The 24,046-nt window shown below is 34.0% G+C and overlaps 1 long non-coding RNA gene and 2 pseudogenes across 1 annotated transcript; 1 reads left to right on the plus strand and 2 right to left on the minus strand.

Annotated features, from left to right (window-relative positions):
• Nucleotides 1–2,561: 2,561 nt before the first annotated feature.
• LOC120124153 lies at nucleotides 2,562–23,864 on the minus strand. Its single transcript, XR_005516256.1, has 3 exons — nucleotides 23,721–23,864; nucleotides 14,511–14,515; nucleotides 2,562–2,572 (listed from the first exon to the last, which is right to left on the minus strand). It is a non-coding gene; the product is annotated as an uncharacterized LOC120124153 (long non-coding RNA).
• LOC120124151 lies at nucleotides 4,090–12,530 on the minus strand (annotated as a pseudogene).
• Nucleotides 20,320–21,660, plus strand: LOC120124152 (annotated as a pseudogene).
• Nucleotides 23,865–24,046: the final 182 nt, after the last annotated feature.

Consider the following 24,046-nt stretch of genomic DNA (forward strand, 5'->3'; position numbering starts at 1 on the left):
CGTCAATCGGCCACGATGTTCAGCCGGATGAACATCAACGACTGTAGGCACGTGTACGGTGACGGACACATGATGGCGGCGAAGGCGTTGAGCAGTATAGAAATGTGGGGGACAAGCCTAAGGAGTGGGAATTGGAGTACGTCTCGAGTGTAAGATTGTAAATAACTCCATAAATAGGTTAAGACCATAACTATGGACTCTGATGTTCCCCTAGTGGGCTTAAAAATATGAAAGGTGTGGGCTAGGGTTCAAATGGAGGGAATTGAAGCTGCAAAACTCACATCACGTGCATATATTTAATTTCTTTTGCTCTTAACCACACTTACGCTTTAATATAATATTTATATTTTTTAATTAACTGAAGTTTAATTAGATTTATATTTGTTGAAGATTGTAAATTTAAATACATTCAAATACAATTATTTTATGTTAAGAAATTTGAAGGATGTAGCCGCTTTCTTCTCTTCCTCTCTTCTTTTTTTTTTTCTTCTTCTTTACGACATGTGTTAATTTTATTAATCAATCTAACTTTTCGACCGCCCATCGGGTTCCGTCAATTATCTTTTTTTTAATTTTTTAATAAGAATAATTATGTCTCTGTAACATGTTCTTTGCATTTATGATACGTTTATCTATGCCTTTAGGTAGCTTACGATTTTTTGTCGTTGTTTACTGTTTTTTTGTCATTTTTGTTTATCCTTTTTCTTAAAATTGGATTTTACATCCCCACGACTGATCAATATGTCGCTTATTTGTTATCGTGATGATCTTCTTTGTTTTGTACCCTCATATTAATTTGGATACGCGTTTTATATTCGTGGATAGTTCGTCGCTTGACTCTGATTTGTGATTTTTCAGTAGCTTCATTATCTTTTATGGTTCGTTTTCTGATGTAGTCAGATTTGTTCGTACCTTTATTTTATTCGAGTTTTTTTTGTTAGGTTTTTTAAATATTTTCCTTCGTTGATCCTTATGTGATTAGTTTTTGTCTCAATGATAATAGAAAAATGTCATAATTATATTTTAGGTTTACGATTATACTTATAAATCTTCGCTGTAACTTTATATATTTTATATTTTTAATAAAACTAATGAATTTCTATAAAAAAAAATTAAAGGATAACAAATAGACACAGACATTTAAATTTAATGTCATAATATGCTCTATAGTTTTATAAGTTTAAGTTGGTTTTCTTTAACTTATCATCATAGGTCCGTCCCATCATATAGCATATAGATAACCGTGAAAAGGTTCACACAGACATAGGAAGAGTCATAAATGGACACGTGTCCTAAAACTAGAACTAGATGGTCAATTTGAAAGGTATCTAAGAAGAAGGCCCGAACTTTCAGTTCCATATTTATCAACGCCACAAAAGGTTAACAAATCTTTTTCATTCACTTTCCAAGTAGCCCAAAACAAAGCTATTTTCTCCCATGCATGTGCAAAACAATTGCTGAGGGGACCAAATATCCTCTGCTTGCAATCGTTCTTCATGAACAAAGAAGCCACCAAATTAAAAAAGACGAAGAAGAAGTCTCCTAGATGAAGATGTTTTCATGGGCAAGCAGAGACCACGGAGTTCGATAATTATTGTTAGTTGTTTTCACAAGATAAAGACATCTAAAAGTAAAGCTAATTACGTTTTATACAGCAATTTATCTTGGAGATGGCATGACATGACAAAAAAAAAAAATTCTTGCAAAGAAAGGTAACTTTGAAAGATGGCTTTTTTTGAACTTAATGGTTCTGTTCTTTAATGTGTTTTCCGGCTATTGACGTGCCTGGTGGTTTTTTATTCGAGTGGTGGTCTGTATTTTGGGACATATTCATCGCAAGGACTAATGAGAAGCATTAGAAGCCGCTTCTTCTTACATTGAAGCGTGTTGCCTACTTGTCTAGCTCTCTCCGTTCTCTAGCATATAAATTACTACAGTAGTTTCTGGAAAAAGGAACTTCCTGCATGCTGTAACTACTCGGGTTTGTTTTGTAATTGATACTGTTGTATCTTCTTCTCTGGTATTGTCTTCCTCTTTGTTTGGATGGGAGGTTCAATCAAGTATAGTCATTTTTAAGGAACAAATGTGAAATGGATCATATCTTATTAATTATTCTTTGATTTTTCTTTTATTCATGTCAATGGTCATTTTACAATTGCTGCTTTCTGCGAGTTAGTTGAGTAAGTTTCCTCTTTTATTCATGTCAAAGTTCGAGAGGTGCAACAACAGCAACAGTATCAGAAGCCTCAGCCGATGCAGCAGCTCTTCTTGCATAGGCAAGCTCAGCAGCAGCAGCAACAACAACAACAGTAGCACCAGCAGCAGCGAAGAGAAGGGACTCGGTTAGCAAATGATGCTGCCGATGGGCTTCTTGGTGAACCTCACATGGACAGCACTGCAAGTGCAATTGCTGCCGCAGGAAATCTGTAGAATGAGAATTTTAGGTTTCCACGCCAAAGGGATTCCTTGGATGATACAGCTGTGAAGGTACATTAGCTTGATAAGAATTGATCCCACCCTTTTTCACCCATTCTTTCTTTCTTTTTTTCTGTCATCAGATAGATTGCAGAAACTAGGAGGTAATATGGGCCAGCTTCTGGATCCTAATCAAGCTTCGAGGATGAACGCAGCCTCAATGGTTGGCCAGCCTCCTGGGTACTTTTCAATTCTTGTGTTGTCTTTTTGCTTTAAAAGGATCATTTATTGTTTTCATTGTTAGCTTGGTCATGTTTGCTATGTAAGAACTGCTAGTGATACTTACAGGCACACACTTCATGGTACACCTGGAAATATATCAGGAAGTAGCAAATGCAAAATCGAGGTCGGCAGATTTCAGTGCCCACCCAGGTACTTAATCGTTATTTTATCTTTCTTTTTTTTTTTTTTATAAATTTAGGGTTTAGAGTTTATGATTTAGGGTTTAGGGTTTAGAGTTTAAGGTTTAGAGTTTAAGAGTTAGAATTTCAAAAAATAATATTAAAAAAAATTAAACCCATAATGTTTTTTTTTTAAATATTCGTCCCCATTATTTTTTTTTAAAAAAAATAACCTTATGGTATTGGATTAAATGATACGTTCTGCTCTTAGAGAACTGCGGATATATGTTGTGTTTTATTCATCGAAATATAAAAGATTAGTTATGGTTCAATTGGTGTAATAGCCACCAGCGCTCTTCTAACTCCAGGTATTAAGAGTTTGTCTTAAAAGTCTTATTTAGCCATTAAAATCAAAATAAAGGGAAAAATAATGATTAAAAATGATAATAAATAATATTAGGATGACAGATTAATGAATTTTAAATCGATTCATTTCAAAGAAATTTTAAAAAAAGAAGATAAATTATGCATTTAGTATCTAAACTATTAATTTTGGTCCGTTTTACTCTCTAAACTTTCATTTCCTTTTTTAAAATTTAATGCTAAATTTTTAACAGAAGTCTAAATATTAAATATTAAATTAAATACTAAAATGAAACAAAAATTAAGCATTAGGTATGATTTAAAAAAAATTAAAAGTCTAAATATTAAAACGGATAAAAACTGATAGTTTAAATATTAAATGTATAATTTACCTTAAAAAATGACATTAAGGTAAGACGTCGTGAAATTTATGTTTTTAAACAATAAAATATCGTTTTACCCCCTCTTATTATATGAAATTCTCATTTTATTTTTATATAAATTAAATACAAAATAGATAAAACAAGAAGAGAGAGTGGATCGCCATCCCCCCTTCATGTCCTGCCCCTTTTGTTCATTTGGTCAAGGATGGTTTAGCCAAGCAAAGAATTGGATAGTGGGTGTAGTTTAGGACCTAAGTGGAAGAGCTAATTCTTGTTTTGTTAGGATTTTCGATTGTGTTTTTGTTTATTGTGGTGTAGTTCCTGGTTCTATGACGATGTATTGTACTATCTTTTGATTTTTAATAAATTTTGAGGTACTCTTTTATTTCTTCCGCTACTTATTGACATACATAGCTGTATGCCGAGAAATATGAAGAGAATTTTTAACGAGACCGCCTATTCTTATTAGAAAAAACAAGAAGAGATACATTCTATATATATTCCTATACAGATTCACGTTTATATAGAATCTAAGCCAAGAAAATGCACCCTCCTTGGTTCAGACCATATCAAAATCTCGTCATCTCCTTTGGAAATTGAAGGCTTTTATAGCGAACCCGAAAATCACTGCAAAAAAGATGACAAAGAAGCCTACCATACCAGCGGTTACGCTCAAGAAATCATGACGATACCCGAACACTGTCTTGAGTAACAGTCGCATAGGCATCGAGTCTACTCCGTTCGCTAGCTTGACCGTCGTGTCGTTGTTGCCGTACTGTGAAATCACGAGGCCGTATAAGCTCCAGGCCATGGGGTTCGCCCAGTAATACCATCTCCACCATATGGGGATTCTCTGGAAAATTACACGACATTCATTTACTCATGAAACCAAGCATTGACAGATTAGGCCACTATGTGGAGAAACAAGAAAACAACTGGATTTATCCATTACCTTATGGGGAATCATAAAGCCAGAGAAAAGGTTCCAAAGCATGTAAAATGGAGCGGCGATGATAGCGGCCACATTGTGATTCGGTGTGACGGCGGTCGTCATCATGCCGTAAAAGGTGAAATATAACAAAGTTGTATACATGAAGAAGAAGTACCAAATAAATTTCAAAGCATTCCATTCAAACGAGGCCATAGAGTAGAAAATTGAACAGTAAATTACTGATTGTGCAAACGCGTACGGGAACTCAATGGCAACCTGTAAAGAAGCAGAGCAGACTGAATCAAGGCTAGTTTCTAGAGATTAAAGCACCCACAGGTACGGATGAAAATCGGAGCTCACCTGAGCGAATGCAAAGGCTAGGCCTGAATACATTCCAGCGGCTCTTTCTCGGTACGAAACAAATCTCTCGATAGAAACAACGGGTTGAACCGCAGTTGCATTTGTGATACCAATGAAAAGGACTGCACCATACATGGACCCCATGGCATTGAATAAATCTTGCTGGCTCTCCCTGTAAGTGCAACCAAAATGGAAGATGAACGAAAGGCAATCCACGAACAGATCAGAAATGCATAAAACGAAAACGATTTGTTCATCATTTCCTAAGGAAAACCGGATTTTGCTACAACTTGCAGCACTCTATTAGTAAAGTCATAAGCTGTCAATAATATGATTCCATGCACAGACCTGTTAGAACCTTAAACGTGCTTAATATCAGTGAGCTTCTTTGGAAATGTATTCAAAAATAGCAAATAACAGATCATTCAAAATAAAGTACAGTAAGGATTGAGGGGAAGCAGAAAACATATGAACCAAAGCTAAGAATTATAAACAAAATCCCTTGAAAAGCATAAGATAAACACAAAACTATATAAATGGTGTTGAAAAGGATGGTGAGTTGAAAACCTTTTCGAACCGAATTTCCAGCATATTGTTCCAAGCATCAGCGAGATGACAACAGTATAGAAGAATTTAACTGCTGTATATTGGGGGTTTCGCCAATAAGATAGATTTTGCTTCCAAAGACATGATAAGAACTGTTCATAAAAGGACTGGGGATACTTGGATGGAAAGTTTAACTCTTTAATATTGCTGCTTGGGTTGCTTAGGTTTTCGACTAACTCCCTGTTGCGCCTGAAACAAAGTAGTACAATGAAATTGGATGAGTTTTTGAAAAGGTTAGAACTAAAACACTAAATGAATAACCATTAGAAAAAGCTGAAATTCCACAATAAGTATCCCTTACTGAAATAGATTTGATCGTCGATAAATTTCTGCAAAGTCCACCCCCAAACGATTTTCTTCAGCTGATGAAGTAACCTCAAGCATCCAAGCAGCAGGATTATAGCCAGGTCGGATCTTAGGCACTCCGACTGCCTATTAAACAAAATTATAGAGTCAACATGGGTGACACCAACTTCCATTTTTTTCATAGGCCAAGTTCATAGTTCAATAAACAATTATATATTTATGAGATGAACAATCAAAATCCGACCTCAAAATACTTTATGAGTTCGCAAGACTTGGGGCCAAGTGGACCAGCATATATGAGCTCTCCTCCACGCTTCATAAATAAAAGCTGCAATCATAAATTAAATAAGTTGAATCAGGAAGGGCTCAAAATGATTATATAATGGTTAAGTACAAAATAACTTGTCCCTGGATTTGCCTATGTTGCACGGAATAATTTTAAAGAGAAAAAGACCTCGTCGAAGGATTCAAAAATATCTATACTGGGCTGATGGATAGTGCACACGATTGTTCGTCCAGTGTTCACAATGTTTCTGACAGTCCTCATTACAATGGCAGCAGATCTAGCATCCAATCCTGATGTAGGCTCATCCATGAAAACTATAGAAGGGTTGGCAACCAGTTCAACAGCAATAGTGAGCCTCTTTCGTTGTTCAGTGGACAAGCCATCAACTCCTGGCAGGCCGATCAATGCCCCACTCAATGGAGTAAGCTCCACAAGTTCCATAACCTCCTCAACAAATGCCTGAAAATTCACCTCTGGATAAGTCAATATGATAGACTAAAATGCCAAACATAATTAAAAAGAAAAAGGAAAAAGAAGGGTCTTTTATGATTACCCTTTGTGTCTCGGCATCAACATCCGGTGGTAATCGAAGCCAAGCAGAGAAAAGAAGAGATTCCAGAACAGTCAAACAAGGAGAATGAATATCATTCTGCTCACAGTAACCTGAAATTCTTGCAAAAGTTTCTTGCCTTTTGGGATAACCAGAGATATGTATGCTCCCTTCGATGACCCCTCCGGTTTTTCGACCAGCTAAAACATCCATGAGCGTAGTTTTACCAGCACCACTGACACCAACCAAAGCTGTAAGCACACCAGGTCTAAAAGCTCCAGTAACATTGACCAACAACTGCAATCTGTCTTCTGTTATCCCTTGTTGCTTCAGTTCCTGAAAAGATGCATAGATAACAAGTTAATTGATCAATGCATCTCCATAAAACAAATAGAAAAGGGGAAAAGGTCAATATACCGTACCACAGGGATATCGACAAAGTAATTTATACTGCTGAAAGACATAGAAAGTTGTTGAAATGGGAGAACCATGCCTCTCTGCTTGAAATATTTCCCTGTACAGCAGTTGAATAGAAAACGTAAATACACTAATACGAATTAAAAAAGAAACAAAGACCGAAAATGTCTATTACTTACCATTTAGTGAGGCTGAATTCTGCAAATAATACCTCAGTTCAGTAACAACGTTTTCACCCTTCCTTCTCCTGTCTCTGTCTTGCAGCTCTTCCTTGGAGAAAACAGCTTGTTGCTTCCCCAGAGCTGTAGTAAATGGAAAGTTATAAACTAATTAAATTTAGACCAACATATATGTTTTTCTAAGGAAGGAAGTTTAGGACCGATAATTTTTTTAATGGAACAAGATAGCTTACGGTTAAGGTTAGCCAGAAAGAATGTGAACAGGAGATTCAAGAAAGCTGTGTATCCTAGCAAAGCACCAACACCTATCCAATACCAGTAGTTCTCTGGAAAATAACTTCGTGCTTTCAACAATTCCTCACCCAATGACAAATTAGTGTAGTTTCCAGCTCTCTAAAAGCAAGGAAAGTTAGTACAGCGGATTTCAGGTTTCACCCAAGAACCAATAATGCGGCAACTGTAAATTAAGAAACAACTTTTCTGTTGCTTATATCCAAAGTCGATCTACTTATATATAAATTCCATCCAATTTCCAACTTGAATAATCTCACAGTCAGAGAACGTGTTTCAAACATGACAGAACCCGGAGAAACAAATATAAGATAGCGAGCTTAATTTTAGCAAAATAAATAGATGGGGTGCTCAGAGACCATTTCGCGAGCTTAGACATGCATGGTCATGGCTCCAATTAAACACTTATAAAAACAAATGGAAAGTACACTTGGAACTCACCCACAAATCATAGCAATAGAAGTTCACACTCAGCATGCGAATGCTAACTATCAAGTATCAGCCGTTGTTCAACAGGTATGACTGTTGATTTTTCTCCAGAAATCATTATTATTGCAATAAATGATTATGAAGCAAATGCAATGATAAATATTTTATGACATTACCTTATGCCAGGAATGTCCAAGGAATTCATTGACAGAAGCTGCATTCTGAGCATACATCAAAGGAGAAACCCAATAACCCCAGATCCACCACCTAGGTATTTGATCTGTCAGATTGAACAAGAATAAATAAAATAATCATATAGAATCAGCAATTATTATACACACACATATGGCAAACATGCCTGTCTAATTACCTCTTGAAATGATATAGCCTCCAAGAGTCATGACCACCAACATAGCAAAAGATCCAAATGTGTTGGCAACTATCATATTTCTTCCTAAGGATCCCATCACACGGAAAAGAGCTATAGACATCTGGTGCAGACAGAAATACAACAAGAACTGTCGAAGAAATCTGCATTGTTTAGAATTAAAATGACAATTGACACTCTAAACTGCCTCGATACAAGCCAAAATTTATTTGAAAGCAAGATTACCTGGTTATATCAGGATCATAACCAATCACATAGTATGTAATTGCCACCCAGAAACCAGACTCATAGAGTGATGTTGGAATACTTAGCAGCCAGGAAGGGAGTGTATAAGCCCAGCTCGGATAGAAGTGCAAATCCCTATGCTTGTAAAGAACAGGAAGTTTTGCCACCAACATTGAAACCTCCGTAAATCCATTAAAAAGAATAATAACCATGGAAAAGTACAGTGCTCCTAGATACAATCCTCCATCATCAAGTGTATTATGATGCAGTGCCGTCCGAATGAAAACACTCATTGTGATTAAGGCAACAATAAAAAGCTGGAGAAGAGAAGACAATGTTAGTAAATCAGTTTAAATCTGGGTGGAAATTCAGCTTTGAAATTAGTTGGTATAACACAGATAAAAGACAACAAATTGACCTAATGGATCAATAGAAATGCGCTAGTATGTTGATGGATAAAGTTTCAGATTTACCTGAATAAATTTGAAAATATATAAATGAATTCCGTTTCATCAGTAGCAACTGCCAGTCAAAGCTGGTCTTAAGAAGTTCACTCCTCTTCACGCCATACCGTGAAGTTGACAGTGCTGCAGGATGGTTATAACGCCTGTCAAATGGAATGCTTAGTTCCTCCTGCAAGTTCTTCCCAGTTTGATAGGATCGGAAAGCTTCAGCAATTTTTCCTGGTGGAATGTAACGATAAGGGCGGAATGGAACAGACCAATACTGCTCTTGGTCCTTCTTTGACAAAACCTGTGTGCAGAAAACTTGAGCAAATACAAAACAATTTCTTAGATATGTTCACAAAGCTCTAGCCTTCTACCTCTTGCAAGAAGTCTGCCACATTCTTTCTCTTCGGACATTTAAATCCCAAAAAAGAGAAGAAATCAAGGGCTGCGTCACGAGGCCCCTGGTATAAAATTTGGCCCTCACATAAAAGTATAACATCATCAAACAACTCGTAAGTTTCGGGAGCTGGCTGAAGAAGAGAAATTACAGTAGTCCCATCCAGTGCACGAGTTGAGTGTCTCAGATATTTAATAATTTGATAAGTAGTAGAACTATCAAGCCCATTTGATATTTCATCCATGAACAACACTCTAGCCGGCCCAACTAATAATTCACCTGAAATAACAGTTATGACAAATCAGCATAAATGAAAAACAGAAAGCTTCTTAGTAAGCAAGAAGAAAAAAGGTACAAAGAATAAACCTGTTGTGAGCCGCTTTTTCTGTCCCCCTGATATACCTTTAAGCATTTCATCGCCCACCAATGTGTCAGAACACAAGTCCAACCCTAAAATCTTTGTAAGATGAATTTTAATGCTTCAGAAAAACCATTAACAAACAACATAAAGCTTGTTAAATTGCCAATTGCAAGAAAAGCATGCCACTTGAGGTATTAAAAGAAACATAATGGGACATGCATCTTGCAGTGATCAGCATCTAGAGAATACCTTCATGATGTTTTCTACCACGAGGCTTGTTTCTTTCCCCCCCAAAGCTAGTGACTAGAAACAAGAAAGACCAATAATAACTCTTAGCATCCTGAACTAATAAAATGATATCGTAACAGCCCAAGTAATATTGGCAACTCATGGCACATACCTTCATAAAGATATCGAGATCTTCATCAGGTTTTATCCCAGCATTCTTTTCCCTTCTTGCAAGTTCCAAAAGCATATCTTTTGCAGGTATGCGTTAGTGAACAATGAAGAATAACGAATATGGGCATAAAAATGATTTCTCAATGCTTACCGTATTTAAATCCAACTCCCTGACACCTTCCAGCAAATTCAAGTGTTTCCCTCACTGTCATTTCAGCCACATGCCAGTCCTGTTGACTGACGTAAGCAGATGTCCTTGGAGGAACAAATTCCTTTAGTCCATGTCCATTATAAGTAATTTTTCCAGACATCTACAAAGTAATAAACTATAATGAATAACAAGAATGGAATAGCAAAGGGAAATATTTGTAGAGAACTAAATTCCTCGGTGGAAGGTAAGGTGCAAATATAGTTCAATAGTATCACCATTTATGTCCGGTTAATTGGGATTGAAATCATGCTGAATGGAATTTTAGATCCATACTTGTCTAATGATCCTACTCTTGATTCTTAATGTTAATTAACAAAACATATATGCAGTTCCAATGACATATCTTGAGCCCACTTAACGACATAGAACAGTTAAGACCATCTTCATGCCTTATTTTGCACGCTACGGTGCTACTACTATCCTATCAATTCTTAACTATGTAAACCGTAGGAAATGCAAATGTCCTCTGGTTTTTGCCTTTATTTTCCCTATTTTCAGGTCTAGGACTCCAATATGGGACAAAATAATTGGCAGTTACGACAGCTACCATAGAACCTTCCAAGTATCCGGATACCTGCAAATGAGATCCAAGGCGTCCAGCCAGAGCCAACAAAAACGTAGTCTTTCCCGAGCTTGGAGGACCCAATAGTAGCGTTAATCTGCATTTATTAAATTAATAAACGATGTAGCACTTCAACATAATTAAAACCCATTACGAGAAATAGGAAATGGAAGCTCGTTTAAACATACCTTGAAGGTCTTATAATCCCGCTACATCCATCTAATATAGTCAACTTGCTTCTCCTTCCTTGATATAAACGCAACTGTCTCAAAAGTGCCTGAAAAATACACTTTAATATTAGCATGGCCATTAAGAAAATAGCATTATATGTTATTTTAATAAAGGGATTAATTGTTACCTCGGCCATGTTAAAAATAAAATTGGGAATAGTTGGTAATGCTCTGCTCCCAACATAGACAAAAGATTCAACAGCCAGATTTTGGAATCGAACTTCAATCTTCGGAAATTCCAAATCCACTCTGCAAGACCACAAACCATAGCAAATTTTAAACAACAATAAAGATTACTCTAGGAGAGAATGATAATAACAACCTCAACCAATAACTTCAAAATAAAATGTTGAATTTATTGAAAGAATAAATATAAATTTTAGTTTTTGTTCTCATTTACAAAAAAATGTTTAAATTATAAAAACGAAAAATGTTCTAACATTTAATAAATCATAAAAAATTATAAGAATCGACAAGTTTAATTTTTTAATAAAAATATGACAAATAAAGTTTACTTGACTATCGCAAATAATTGCAAGGTAGAGTTGTAGAATTTAAATATAACATATACACACTATCATTTACGGAGAATTCAGTAAAATAAGGCGAGTGGTTTCAAATTTGAATGAAATTCATCGCAAAAGGAAACAAGCTCTTGCTTCTAATTACAGGGAACCGTCAGTACTATACGTTAATTATTTTCAGTTAAAATATATTTCCATAGACTGGCTTAGCCTAACCCCAGTTAAATCGTACGGTCAAGTTAACGTCAATTTTTTAAAGAGAAAAAGCGCAAAAGTCCATAAATCTTGATATTCTAGTCTTGTCTATATTCTATGATCAAAACACAGCAAAAAGTCTATGTGTTCTTTCTGTTTAAGTTAACAAAAGCATTAATTAACATTAAAAAATTAATAAGAGAAAGCAGGCAATCATTACGCGTCGAATCGTTCCCTCATGCGATCAAAGAACCGTTCGGGATCATCATCGACGGAATTAACGAGCCGTTCGAGTAAAAGCTTCTGGTCGGTCATCTCGAGCCCGCTCACATCCACTTCTTTGGAGTCACCGACTATGTTCTTGAATATTCCCCTTCGAACTCTCGAGTACGTAGGCAGCCTCTCCAGCGCCGCCCACTTCAACGCCTCATCATCATCGTCCTCCTTCCTGAACGACGCCGACCTGGAGAACACGTTCTCCGCCGCGTTCCACATTGCCTCCGATCAAAGATATAAAAACACCAAAAAGGAAAGGAAAAAAACACCAAAAAACAAAAATGAGAGTTGAATGTGAGATTCAGAAATGTGGCGGAGCTTTAATGTATGCAAAAGAAAGAGTGCTTATATTGGTCTCATGGATTGATAGTTGAGCTTTGCATTTATGGCGTCTCTCTCTCTCTCTCTCTCTACTTTACTGCATTTTCTTTAATTTCTTCTGTTTTGAATCTGTTTTCAGCTAAACTTGTAGTTCACTTCGTCGTTTAATTTTTATTTTTATTTTGTATACATCACAGTTGTGCGGAAGAAGGCCCACGGGAAGGATAAAATATTAACGACGACACATCCTTCCGAATACATAGACTGTGTACTCGCTCTAAAATAGTGACACGTGTTCGTAAAGGTGTGATCGTTGATTTTGATGAGATCATTTAGCTGGGGAGTGGGGACTACGCATGCGGTGGATGGTGTTGGGCTTTATGATTGGTAGGCCTGCGAGTGCGGCTGGGAATTAATGATTTGAAATTAACACTGTTGGGAAAGAAAAACAACAACAACCCGAGAATTTTCACACAGTTAATTTTACCGCTCTTCTTCTCACCGGCAAAACAAGGAGACACGCCAATACCAATTTAACTAATTCTCACTTTTTCTTGGGGTAAATTAAATTTCAATCCCTGAATTTAGTTTTTTTTCAATTTGACCCTTAAATATTTTTATCAATGATAGTATTTGAATTTAACAATTTTTTCATTATCAATACATCAGTCTTAAACTGATATCAAATAATATAAAGTTTATTTTAGCCAACTTTTGTATATTTCATTCGTTTCGATGTATTTTATTTAAATTTCGATTTGTATATGTACATATTGGCTTGTATTAATTGGTATAAGATTTTAATATTTTATATTAATTAATTAATTCTAAATTCATATAGTTATATTTTAAATTAAATTATAATGATGTCATTAAATTATCGTTTTTGATTAATAATTTTAAAGTTTATAATTCAAGTGAATAATAGAAGAATAGTAGGTCGACCTGCACATTGTTGACTACTTTGATTTCTAGTCTTTTGAAATGACACTTCGGTATTGAGACAATTATATATTTGTGTTATTATTTGTTTCATCCTTTTATTTTTAAAATTTTACAATTGGATCCATAAAAAAGTAAATCATGTATATATGCTCACATAGACTGGACAAACTATCTGTATTTCAAATTTTCAACTCCCATCCGTAGTTTTAATATGTATAAAGTTTCTTTATTGAGTAGGTTTTGAATAGGCAAACCCTATAAAGACTTCAATTAGTTTCCACATGCAGAAATTTGTAAAATTCACTTTTTAATTAATTATTATTTATTATCACATGAATACTTTTTATTGTATTTAGTCTTTAGTCATATATAGTTCGGTATTTTACATAAAACACCAAATGTATATAACTTTATAAAAGTTGGATTACCATGTAACGTGTTGTTTTATGTATAAATTGTTACCCGAAGTAACAATCCGAGAAGAAATTCGAAACTGAGAAAAATAAAGGAAATAAATTAAATTTCTTTAAAAATAAAGGGAAACAGATGGAAAATAAAATACTCTTTGATTTTGATCTCGAGATCGAAAACAGACGATGCAGCTACACAGTTTTTGAAATATCGAGTATTTTATTTTTCAATTATTAGAATGGTCGATTTATTCTGTGCACAAAATTTGGACAGTCATAAGTTTGAATAATAAAGTATTCAATATTATTTAAAGAAAAATATTTTTTTCTCATATAAATTATACGATCTCATTGGTTTAAAGAATAATCAAAATATAACGTGAAAAAAACAACAACACAAATATATTAATTAAATTTGGTGAAGGTGCATTGAGTTGCAGAGACAATTTTGGTTATACCTAATGCCATTTCCATGACCAAAATCAAAGAGTAAAACATATGAATTTCTTGTTCACCTAATTTTTTTGTCTAATTGTTCATTTCATTCACGACATTGGTCGTGCATGATGATTCACCTAATTTTAGGTATGCTTTAGTACCTTAACTTTCAAAAAAATTCAGAATTTGACGTTAAATTTTGAACGGATATACTAAAATGAAACAAAAACTACATTTTTAACGACATGTACTATAATAAAACAAAAACTAAACTTTAGGTATAGTTATGAAAAAAATTGAAAGTTTAGGTACTAAAATAAACCAAAACTGATAGTTTAAGTACTAACGTATAATTTGCCCAATATTATATTAATATGTTATTATTATTGTCAACTAGTTGCTGATATTGTCTTTAAGAAAAAGCTAAAATGATGTCGATATCCTATTGGCTTTGATATATTAAAATATTATACCATAATCTTAAAAGATTATCATATCCAACTTGGATGATAGTCAATTTTTTAACGAAAAAATACGAGTTTGGAACATAATGAATAGTCGGATGAACATTTTGAAACTTTTGATGGTCGAGGGACTCGACAAAACAACACTCTATAGTCAGAGGATCATTTTGTAACTTTTAATAGTTGATGGACTTAATAAAACAGTACCTGATAGTCGGAGGACCATTTGTATACTTTACCCTGATTAAAATAATTAGATAATATTAATTGCGTGAGCAGGAATTAAACATGAAGTGGTTTGAAATGTTTGAAAATTGATTATTAATTACTATTTCATTACCAAATTAGAATAATTTAAGGTTTGGTCACTTTCATGCATACAATTATGGACCCGTGAAGTATATATTCTTCCATCCTAGTACTGTGGCTTTGTCAAGGTAAAAAAGAAAAGAAAAAGGTAATTTGATTAGTTGAAGTATGATTTTAACTTTGTTAGGTAAAACAGGTTATGACTTTTCACTTAGACGATTTCTTGATTTTGGTAGACCCGAATCGATGCAATTGGATAATCATTCAATGGGACAAACTTTTCAAACCATAATTTTTTAGGTTAAAGTACACAAATGGTCCCCCAACTATAAGATACTACTTTATTAAGTCCTTCAACTATTAAAAATTACAAAATGGTCCCCGATTATAGAGTGTTGCTTTGTTGAGTCCCTCGACTATAGAAAGTTATAAAATGATCACCCGACTACTCATTATGTTCTGAACTCCTCTTTTTTCGTTAAAAAATTGGTGGTTGTCTAAGTTGGACATTAATATGATGACTGGGATGTGATAGTCGTTTGAGATTCTGTGACCAGATTTTATCATATCACAATCAACAAGTCAACATTCAGCTTAGAGTACCATCAAATTTTTTAACGAAAAAGGACGAGTTTGAAACATAATGAATAGTCGGGTGACCATTTTGTAACTTTTGATAGTCGAGGGACTCAACAAAGCAACACTCTATAGTCATTTTGTAACTTTTAATAGTCAAGGGACTTAATAAAGCAACACTCTATAGTTGAGGGATCTTTTGTGTACTTTATCATTTTTATTTATTGAGGATCTAAGATTAACGACCGATCAAATTATATTTTATTGTAATCTTAATGATTAATTTTTTTGATATTTTAATTTATTTAATGAGTAAATATTTACTTTAGGCCATAAGTTTCATGTAATTAAATTTAATGGTTAATTATTTTACCTTATAAATATAGGGCATGTTTTAGCATTTATAATTACAAGAAAATAATTAAATTTTAGAAATGTAATATTTTTGTAGTCTCTGAAATTTTTGAGTTTTACATTACAGAGACGAATTTTGTAAGGATGCTGAGAATTTTTTTTTGACATACATTAAGATTTAGTAGATATATCAGATTTTATGATACATAAAATATTATATATCGTATGTTTATATCGTATTTTTTATTTTTCACTTATAAATTCCTAATATTTTGGTTGAAGTGATATTTTCTAATACTACATTATTTCCTTTTATAAAATGTCACCTAATACATAATGGCACACGTTATATTTGTATGTTAAAATATGTAATATTTTTGTTAAATTCAAGTATCACGTCTGACAAATAAAACAAATATTATATTTAAAATGAGTTAAATTCAAGTGCTAAATGCACAATATTTATTAAACTTAAACACTATTAAATTAAAACAAACATAATATCAAAAATTATAATATTTCTACACTCACTTTTATTAAATATAAATTTATAAAAACGTTGATTAAAAGATTGTTTTTGTTGTACTACAGCTGGTTTGTTTGTTGAAACCATTAATTGTGACGTTTTCCAATTGATCCCATACAACAAGAAATGAAGCTCCTTATGACGGATTAAAAAACATATTTAATTTAATTTGATTAATATATATATATATATATATATATATATATATATATTATAAAATGTAAGTAGATTTGAATAAGGGTAAATTACACATTTAGTGTCTAAATTATCAGTTTGATATGTTTTAGTACCAAAACTTTCAATATTTTAAAAATCATACATAAAGTATATTTTTTGTCTCATTGTAGCACTTCGCCTTTTAAAACTTTAGTTTATGTTTTGTTTTACTTTAATACCACGTTCAAAATTTAACGTTAAATTTTGAAAAAATTAAAAGTTTAAGCACTAAAACTGACCAATACTAATAGTTTAGGTATTAAACGTGTTAAGTTTTTAACTACGGGATATTAAAATGAAATGAAAATTAAATGTTAAGTATAATTTTGAAAAAATTAAAAGTTTAAATATTAAAATAAATTAAAATTGATAGTTTAGATGCTAATACGTAGTTTACCCGATTAATAAACATGAAAGCGAAAGCTTCAAGTACGTTTGCGTATAGTCATTACTCGGCAGTGGACCTAGTGGCAACTGAATTTATATGCCTCTTTTTACTTGGCAAGTGCCTTTAATGCCCGCTGCCACTTCAATAATTTCCATTACTTATTCCCCATTCTTTGTGGTAGTTATGCCATACTGCACCACTAAAGAAAGATTTTATCGAAAATTTTAATATTTTTTAATGTTTCTAATAATGTATTATTTAAAATATTATTTTTACTGAGAATATTAATTTCGCTATCTAATTTTCGATAGAAATACAAATAGAAAAAAATGATAATTTTGATAGCGTACAATATTAATATTTTCGGTAGAAAATTAATGTTTTATGTAGCGCTTTACCATAAATATTAAAAAACATTAACATTTTCGATAGCGTCTTTCTTTAACCATATATTAATTATGTCGCACCTTAGACATCCCCCTTCTTTGAACCTAGTTTTTGAGCGAGTTGAATTTGAATATTAAAATTCAACGTCAATGTAAAAATCAAATATTTTATTAAATAAATGATTTAAAAAAGGGTAAAGTACATAAATTATTCTCTGACTATAGGATATTATTTTATTGAGTTCATTGACTATTAAAAGTTATAAAATAGTCCCTCGACTATATAAAATTTTATGTAGCCTTTAATTAATTTTTATTTTTTACGACGAATATCTTTTTACTTTTTACTATTAATCTCAACATTTGATATCCTCTCGTCCAACAATCCTAAAAATGTATAATTTTTTTTAAGTTTACACTATGTAATTGGATCGTAGCTCTCTCTCTCTCTCTCTATATATATATATATAACTCCTTTAATCTCAATCATTCGTTTTCACTCATCTAACGATCATAAATCTGTATAAAATTAAAAGAGTTTTACATTAACACAATTTATCCAAATAATATTTTATTGAAATTAACAAAAAGAAGTTTAATATTACAGTGATGTCTTCACAGTTATATCAAAGGAAGAAACAAAGCACCAAAAATTAACGATGTCCAACAATCTTTGATAGGAGATGATGACTGGTCGGGCGGGAGCGGAGGCGGCGTGCCGAGATCAGGACGGTGGCAATCCGCTCCTAGAGAACCCGAAGCAAAGCAAAGACTATGACAGTCTAGAAATGAAACAAAGTTTATATTTAACGAAGTCAAACATAACCATAAACAATATTAAATTTTCAGTTTTGATCCGTTTTGGTATCTAAATTTTTAATTTTTTTCAAAATTATTCTTAAAATTTAGGTACTAAAAAGGACATAAATTAATAATTTAAGTACTAAATACGTTATTTACCTTTTAAGAATTCGGGATTTAGATATATAAAACATTACATTCTTTGAAGCAGGGTAAGGCTGTGGCGTTGAGAAAATTATGGGAGTCCGCACTGCAATCGCATTCGTAGCTATTCCCATTCGTCTTACAGCTTCCATCACCGCACCAAGTATAGCTACAAGCTACATAAAATAACGACACAAAATCAAACTAAATAGTAATAGTGACCAAGTTAGACAAGTGGTCCTAAGGGCATACGGTCGGTCAAATTAAACTCCGGTCGAGGCAGTGTCGGCGGCGAAGGACCCCCGTGCCGCAATCGGAGCTAAGCGTGCCTGAAAGAAAAAGAAAATAAATAAATGTCATCGGAGAAGCATAAAAAAATCAATGCAAACACAGGCAGGGAGCTCACAGGTGGGAACAATGCAGGGTGGTAAGGTGAGGGCACCGATCTGATACTTCGTCCAACCGGAATTACAATCGCAATCGAACCCGAACGACGAACTATCCGTCTCTCGTCAAGTCCCTTTTCCGCAGTTTACGACGTCGCAGGCGTTAACTGCAACCAAAGGGGAAAACAACATGAATGAATGCAACCATGGTCGTTAGCTAACAGGGGACATGATCAAATGCTTTTCAGGATAAACTACGTATTTAGTACATAAACTACCAGTTTTGATCCGTTTTAATACCTAAACTTTCAATTTTTTTCAAAATCACACCTAAAGTTTAGTTTTTATTTCATTTTAATATCCAATTCAAAATTTAATGTTAAATGTTGAAACAAAAATGAAAGTTTAGGTACTAAAACTGATAGTTTAGATGCTAAATACGTACTTTAACCATGTTTTTATTACCTGGGTGTGGGTTGAAGATGGAGGCTTCGGAAATGGTAATATAGAAAATTGATGACAAGAGCACGACACATATGTTAGCTTGAAGCTTCATTTCAAAAGCGGAAAACCTTGATGAGATTGGTAATATAGATATACAGTACTGTGTGTATGTATATATATAGGTATATATATGTATAGGTATGTATATATAGGTATATATATATAGACTGGCGTTGTGAGCAAAGACTTAAACTACATTGTTGACATCGATTTTTTCGAAGAATAATTTGGCTGAGCTTGAATAACAAGTCCCTCGACTATAAGACCTCGATTCTATAAATTATTTTTCTCTCTCGTAATCGTTATTGCATGGCTATCATTTTTCAAGGGCAGGGTACAAAAATGGTAATTTGACTACAATATACCATCGACTATTAAAAGTTATGAAATGATCATTCGATTATAGAATGTTGCTTGGTTAAGTCCCTCGAACTATTAAAAGTTATAAAATGATCACCCAACTATTTATTATGTTACTATCCTTTTTCATTAAAAAATTGACGGTTATCTAAGTTGGACGTTAACTTGATGACTGAGATATGATAGTCGTTTGAGATTTTGGGATCAGATTTTATCATATCACAGTCAACATTGTTAATGTTGAACTCATAATACCATCAATCTTTTAACATAAAATGACGAGTTTGAAACATAATAAATAATCAGGTGATCATTTTGTAACTTTTAAAGCAGAAACATTGTAATTATTATAATTATTCTTAAATATATAAGTGGTAATTATATTATTATTCCGGGTTAAAGATGATTCATCGTAAACTCGAATCCAATTGAGTTGGAACTCGTTGAATCTGAGTCCATGTCTAACCTAACTCCTAACCTAAGTGAAGGAAGGAGGTGGAAATAAGAGCCGTTGGTCCCCTAACCAACTTTTTCAAATACCGTTATAACTATATCCATTATCTTTTAACCTTTTCCCAACTTGATACCAACTATAAAAACTGTCGTTCTAAGTGAAGATTGGACTAAGGCGAGAAACTTTTCCCAGCAAGAAAGAAAATGGACGTAACTCTAATCCAGCCATGGATCCCCTGTTTTAATCTCTTCCGTAATCGCGATTAGATCCTACAAAAGAAAGTCTATTGAATTGTCAGGAGCTCTCGCCGTATTTCTCGTCATGATTATTCACTTCGCTGCCGGATACAGGTCCTTCCTTTTTCCTGATATTTGTATTCATTTCTTGTTTGGTTGCCAAGAAAATCATAAGGGAATGCAGGTTTGGTGCAATGTTTCTGGTCTTCTTCCTTACTTCGTCGAAGCTCAACGAAGATGGAAAAGTAAAGAAACGACGAATCGGCGTTGATTCTAAGGAAGGCGTACAAAGAAACTGGTATATTATTCATAACTCGCTCTGAATCTTTAAATCAATGTTGTTGGTGGAAGTATGGGTTGTAAATTTAGAAACTCTGATGCTCAAAGAATTTGCCAGAAATTGAATGAGCTAATTTCAGGAGCAATGATTTGAACTTCAGTATGATGATGAATCTGAGTAGCAAATGTGATATCGGATTGGGGATTCTAATTCCCCAATTTCTTTAATTCAGGATACAAGTTTTGCTCAATAGTTGTTTTGTAGCAGTTCTGTCTGTGCTTGTTGGGATCCTGAGTGATTGGGAGGAGGACAAGTGCCTCGACTCGAACGAGTCGGTTCTTATCACGAAATTAATCGGCGGTATAATCGGTCATTTCTCTTGCCGCATTGCTAACTCGTGGTCGTCGGAGATTGGGATTCTTAGCCGTGACCGGCCTCGGTTGATCACGAATTTTAAGGTAGTTATAGTTTGCTATGCAGAACAGATGATTGATAGTTAGCCTATATTCTCATAGCATTGATGAAATTGGATTTCCTTTTCTTGATCACTTTGCTTCTTCTGTTGCAGCCTGTTCTAAGGGGCACGAATGGAGCCGTGACGAAAACAGGGCTTATATCGGCTTTGGCAGCGGGGACTGAAGTCGGTATAACATTCGTTCTTGCCGGAATGATCACTACAAGTTGTATAGACAAAATGGCCTTGAAGGAGCTATCAGTTATACCCTTTTCTGCGTTGGCCGGACTTGTAGGAAGTATCATACGTTCTCTGCTGGGAGCAGTCCTTCAATTCTGTGGGTTCTGCGAACTCCGAAAGAAGGTACATAGAACATGGGACTTGTAAGGCATGCCCATGATAAGTGAACCATTTGTTGAAATTGTTTCAATCTCTTTTGCAGGTTGTTGCAAAACCTGGACCAACAGTGAGGAAGATTGCGGGCCGTGACTATCTCGACAACGACGACGTGAACCTCGTCTCGGTACAGCTGACCACACTGATTAGTTTAGCCGCCTGCGTGTATGTTTTCTGAATCCTTGATTCAGTTAAAGCAGAGGAGGCAGTCTGGTCTTGTAAGAATATTCAAAACAATTTTGTCATTTGTGATTTTTAAGTAAGGATTGCCGTATGGTTATCGGTATAATCATCACACTAGTCGATAGGGACGGATGCATGATTTTAGATTAAGAGTGTGGATTTAGGAACTTGATATAAAAATTAAAAAATTTCAAATATACAACTACATCTAATACCCTTCGATCCATCTCTACGGATCAAGTATCGTCTCTATATGAAAATCCATATGAATATAGATTGTGCTGGATTATACAAACTTTCATGGCAAAACATTGGTTTAATACAGATACACACACATATCTTATAATTCAACACACACACACACATAATATATATATTAAGGCATCAAAAACAGCAAAGAAACTCCAAGCAGCTCTCACATGTCTCGTAGCAGAAGAAACAGCAACACAGTGCGAACAAACTGCATATTCGCAGACAGTGAAAAAAGATTGAAAAACAGAAGAAGAAGAAGACAACCCTTTTCTTCATGGCTCCTTCTAATTTGATGGTGATGGTATATTGGCATAACTTCATAACCTGGTGGTGCATGCATTTTATTCCTTCTTTTTTTTTTGGTCTAAAACTAGTTGAGTTCAAGGGTTTTATGTTATTACGATCTAAGAAGATGAAACTGGGAAAACTGGAGACGAAGGAGGATGACTTCGATGAAAATTGTCGTTTGAGAGAAGCTTCATCTTGTGCACCAACACGTGTGTTGTGATGAATCATGGACAGGGACGTCGCCATAAACAAACGCAAATCTTACAGCTAACCAAGAGAAAAACAAGTTAAAAAAACTAGCCCGAGAGCATTCGTCATTATTTTGCTATAGCATTATTATTCAAATTTGTTTATCGATGGAAACCCAGTTTTCATTCATCGAGCGAACGGAGGATTAGGGAGTCGAGACACGTCAACGGCCACGTGTGAATAAAGGGATCCCACTCTAAAACCACAAAGCCCATGGCATTTGTATCTAGTCACGCCTATGTCTGAACCGGCCCACACCTTGGCACCAGGCCTTGTTCAGGTTAGAATCGCCAAAATTCAACGGGCTCTGCATGTTGATACACAAGGGATAGATTATCGTCTTTTAAATTTGTTCATGGTAAAATGTAGGTTGGGAAAATTGTGGGCGATTCACTTCCTTTCAGCTTGGATAGAAAATGATAATTGGTGCTATTGATAGGTTGTAAAAGAAGATTCATGGTGTATCCAGTTCGATTCTGAAAGAAGAAAACGTCTCCTTTTCTACTAATGCATGATCATTTTTATATGCTATTAACTTTCGGTCTCGATATCAAACATAAAATCATAATAATTATTCATATGTTGACGTGATTTATAGGTATTATTGTCAAATAATAAATTTGAGACGAATCACATTATCCTATCAATATTCATGTAAGAGATTGTTATCATTCTAGAGAAAATGAAGCCTACAATCAATTTTATGTTTATGAACTGAATTATGATTTTGTTATCATGTCAGATTATTTGATTGGGATTCATCTACGATGTGTAAAATTATTTTAATTTTATATTTTTTAGAATCATTAGATCGAAGGAAATTAAAGATAAGATTAACTTCTAATTTTTTTCTCAGTAAATATTTTTCATTTTTTACTGTTAATATAAATTTTTAATTTCTCTCATCGAATCGTCCTAAGAAAATATAAAACTAAAAGAGTTTTATACTAATGTAATTAGATCTTGTCTCATATATATATATATATATTACGGACAAGATCCTTTTATACTGTACACTATGTAAATATATACGTGTGTATCTTTTGAGCACATAAAAGATAAATTGATGATGATGAAGGTGAAAGAAAAGGCAACGAGTCTTAATTCTGCCAAAACATAGGTTTATACAGATACACATCGTATGTATAATTCAACATATAAAATTTTCAAGCCATCAAAAGCAACAGCAAAGACAGTCCAAGCAACAGAAGCAGCAACACAGTGCGAACAAACTGCAAATATTCTCAAACACTGAAAAACCACAACCAAAGAAAAAAAGAAGTTTTGTTTAAAAATTTTGAAGGATTAAACTCATCCTAACCAAGCATAAAGACAACCCTTTTCTTCATGGCATCTTCGGACATGTTCATGGTACGACATAGCTTCATAGCTTGGTGGTGCATACATCTTCTTTTTGTTCTGAATTTAGCTCTGAGTTTAAGGGTTTTTTTTTATTATGATCTAAAGAAGAAAATGCAACGAGGCGATGGAGAAGAAGACAAAGGAGGGAGATCGTGATTGAGAGAAGCTTTTAACTTGTACTAGTACACGTGTATGGTGATGGTTGCCATAAATATAAGCAAACATCAGAA

This window comes from Hibiscus syriacus, unplaced genomic scaffold (assembly GCF_006381635.1).
Source record: "Hibiscus syriacus cultivar Baekdansim isolate YM2019G1 unplaced genomic scaffold, ASM638163v2 tig00110415_pilon, whole genome shotgun sequence".
Lineage (NCBI taxonomy): Eukaryota > Viridiplantae > Streptophyta > Magnoliopsida > Malvales > Malvaceae > Hibiscus > Hibiscus syriacus.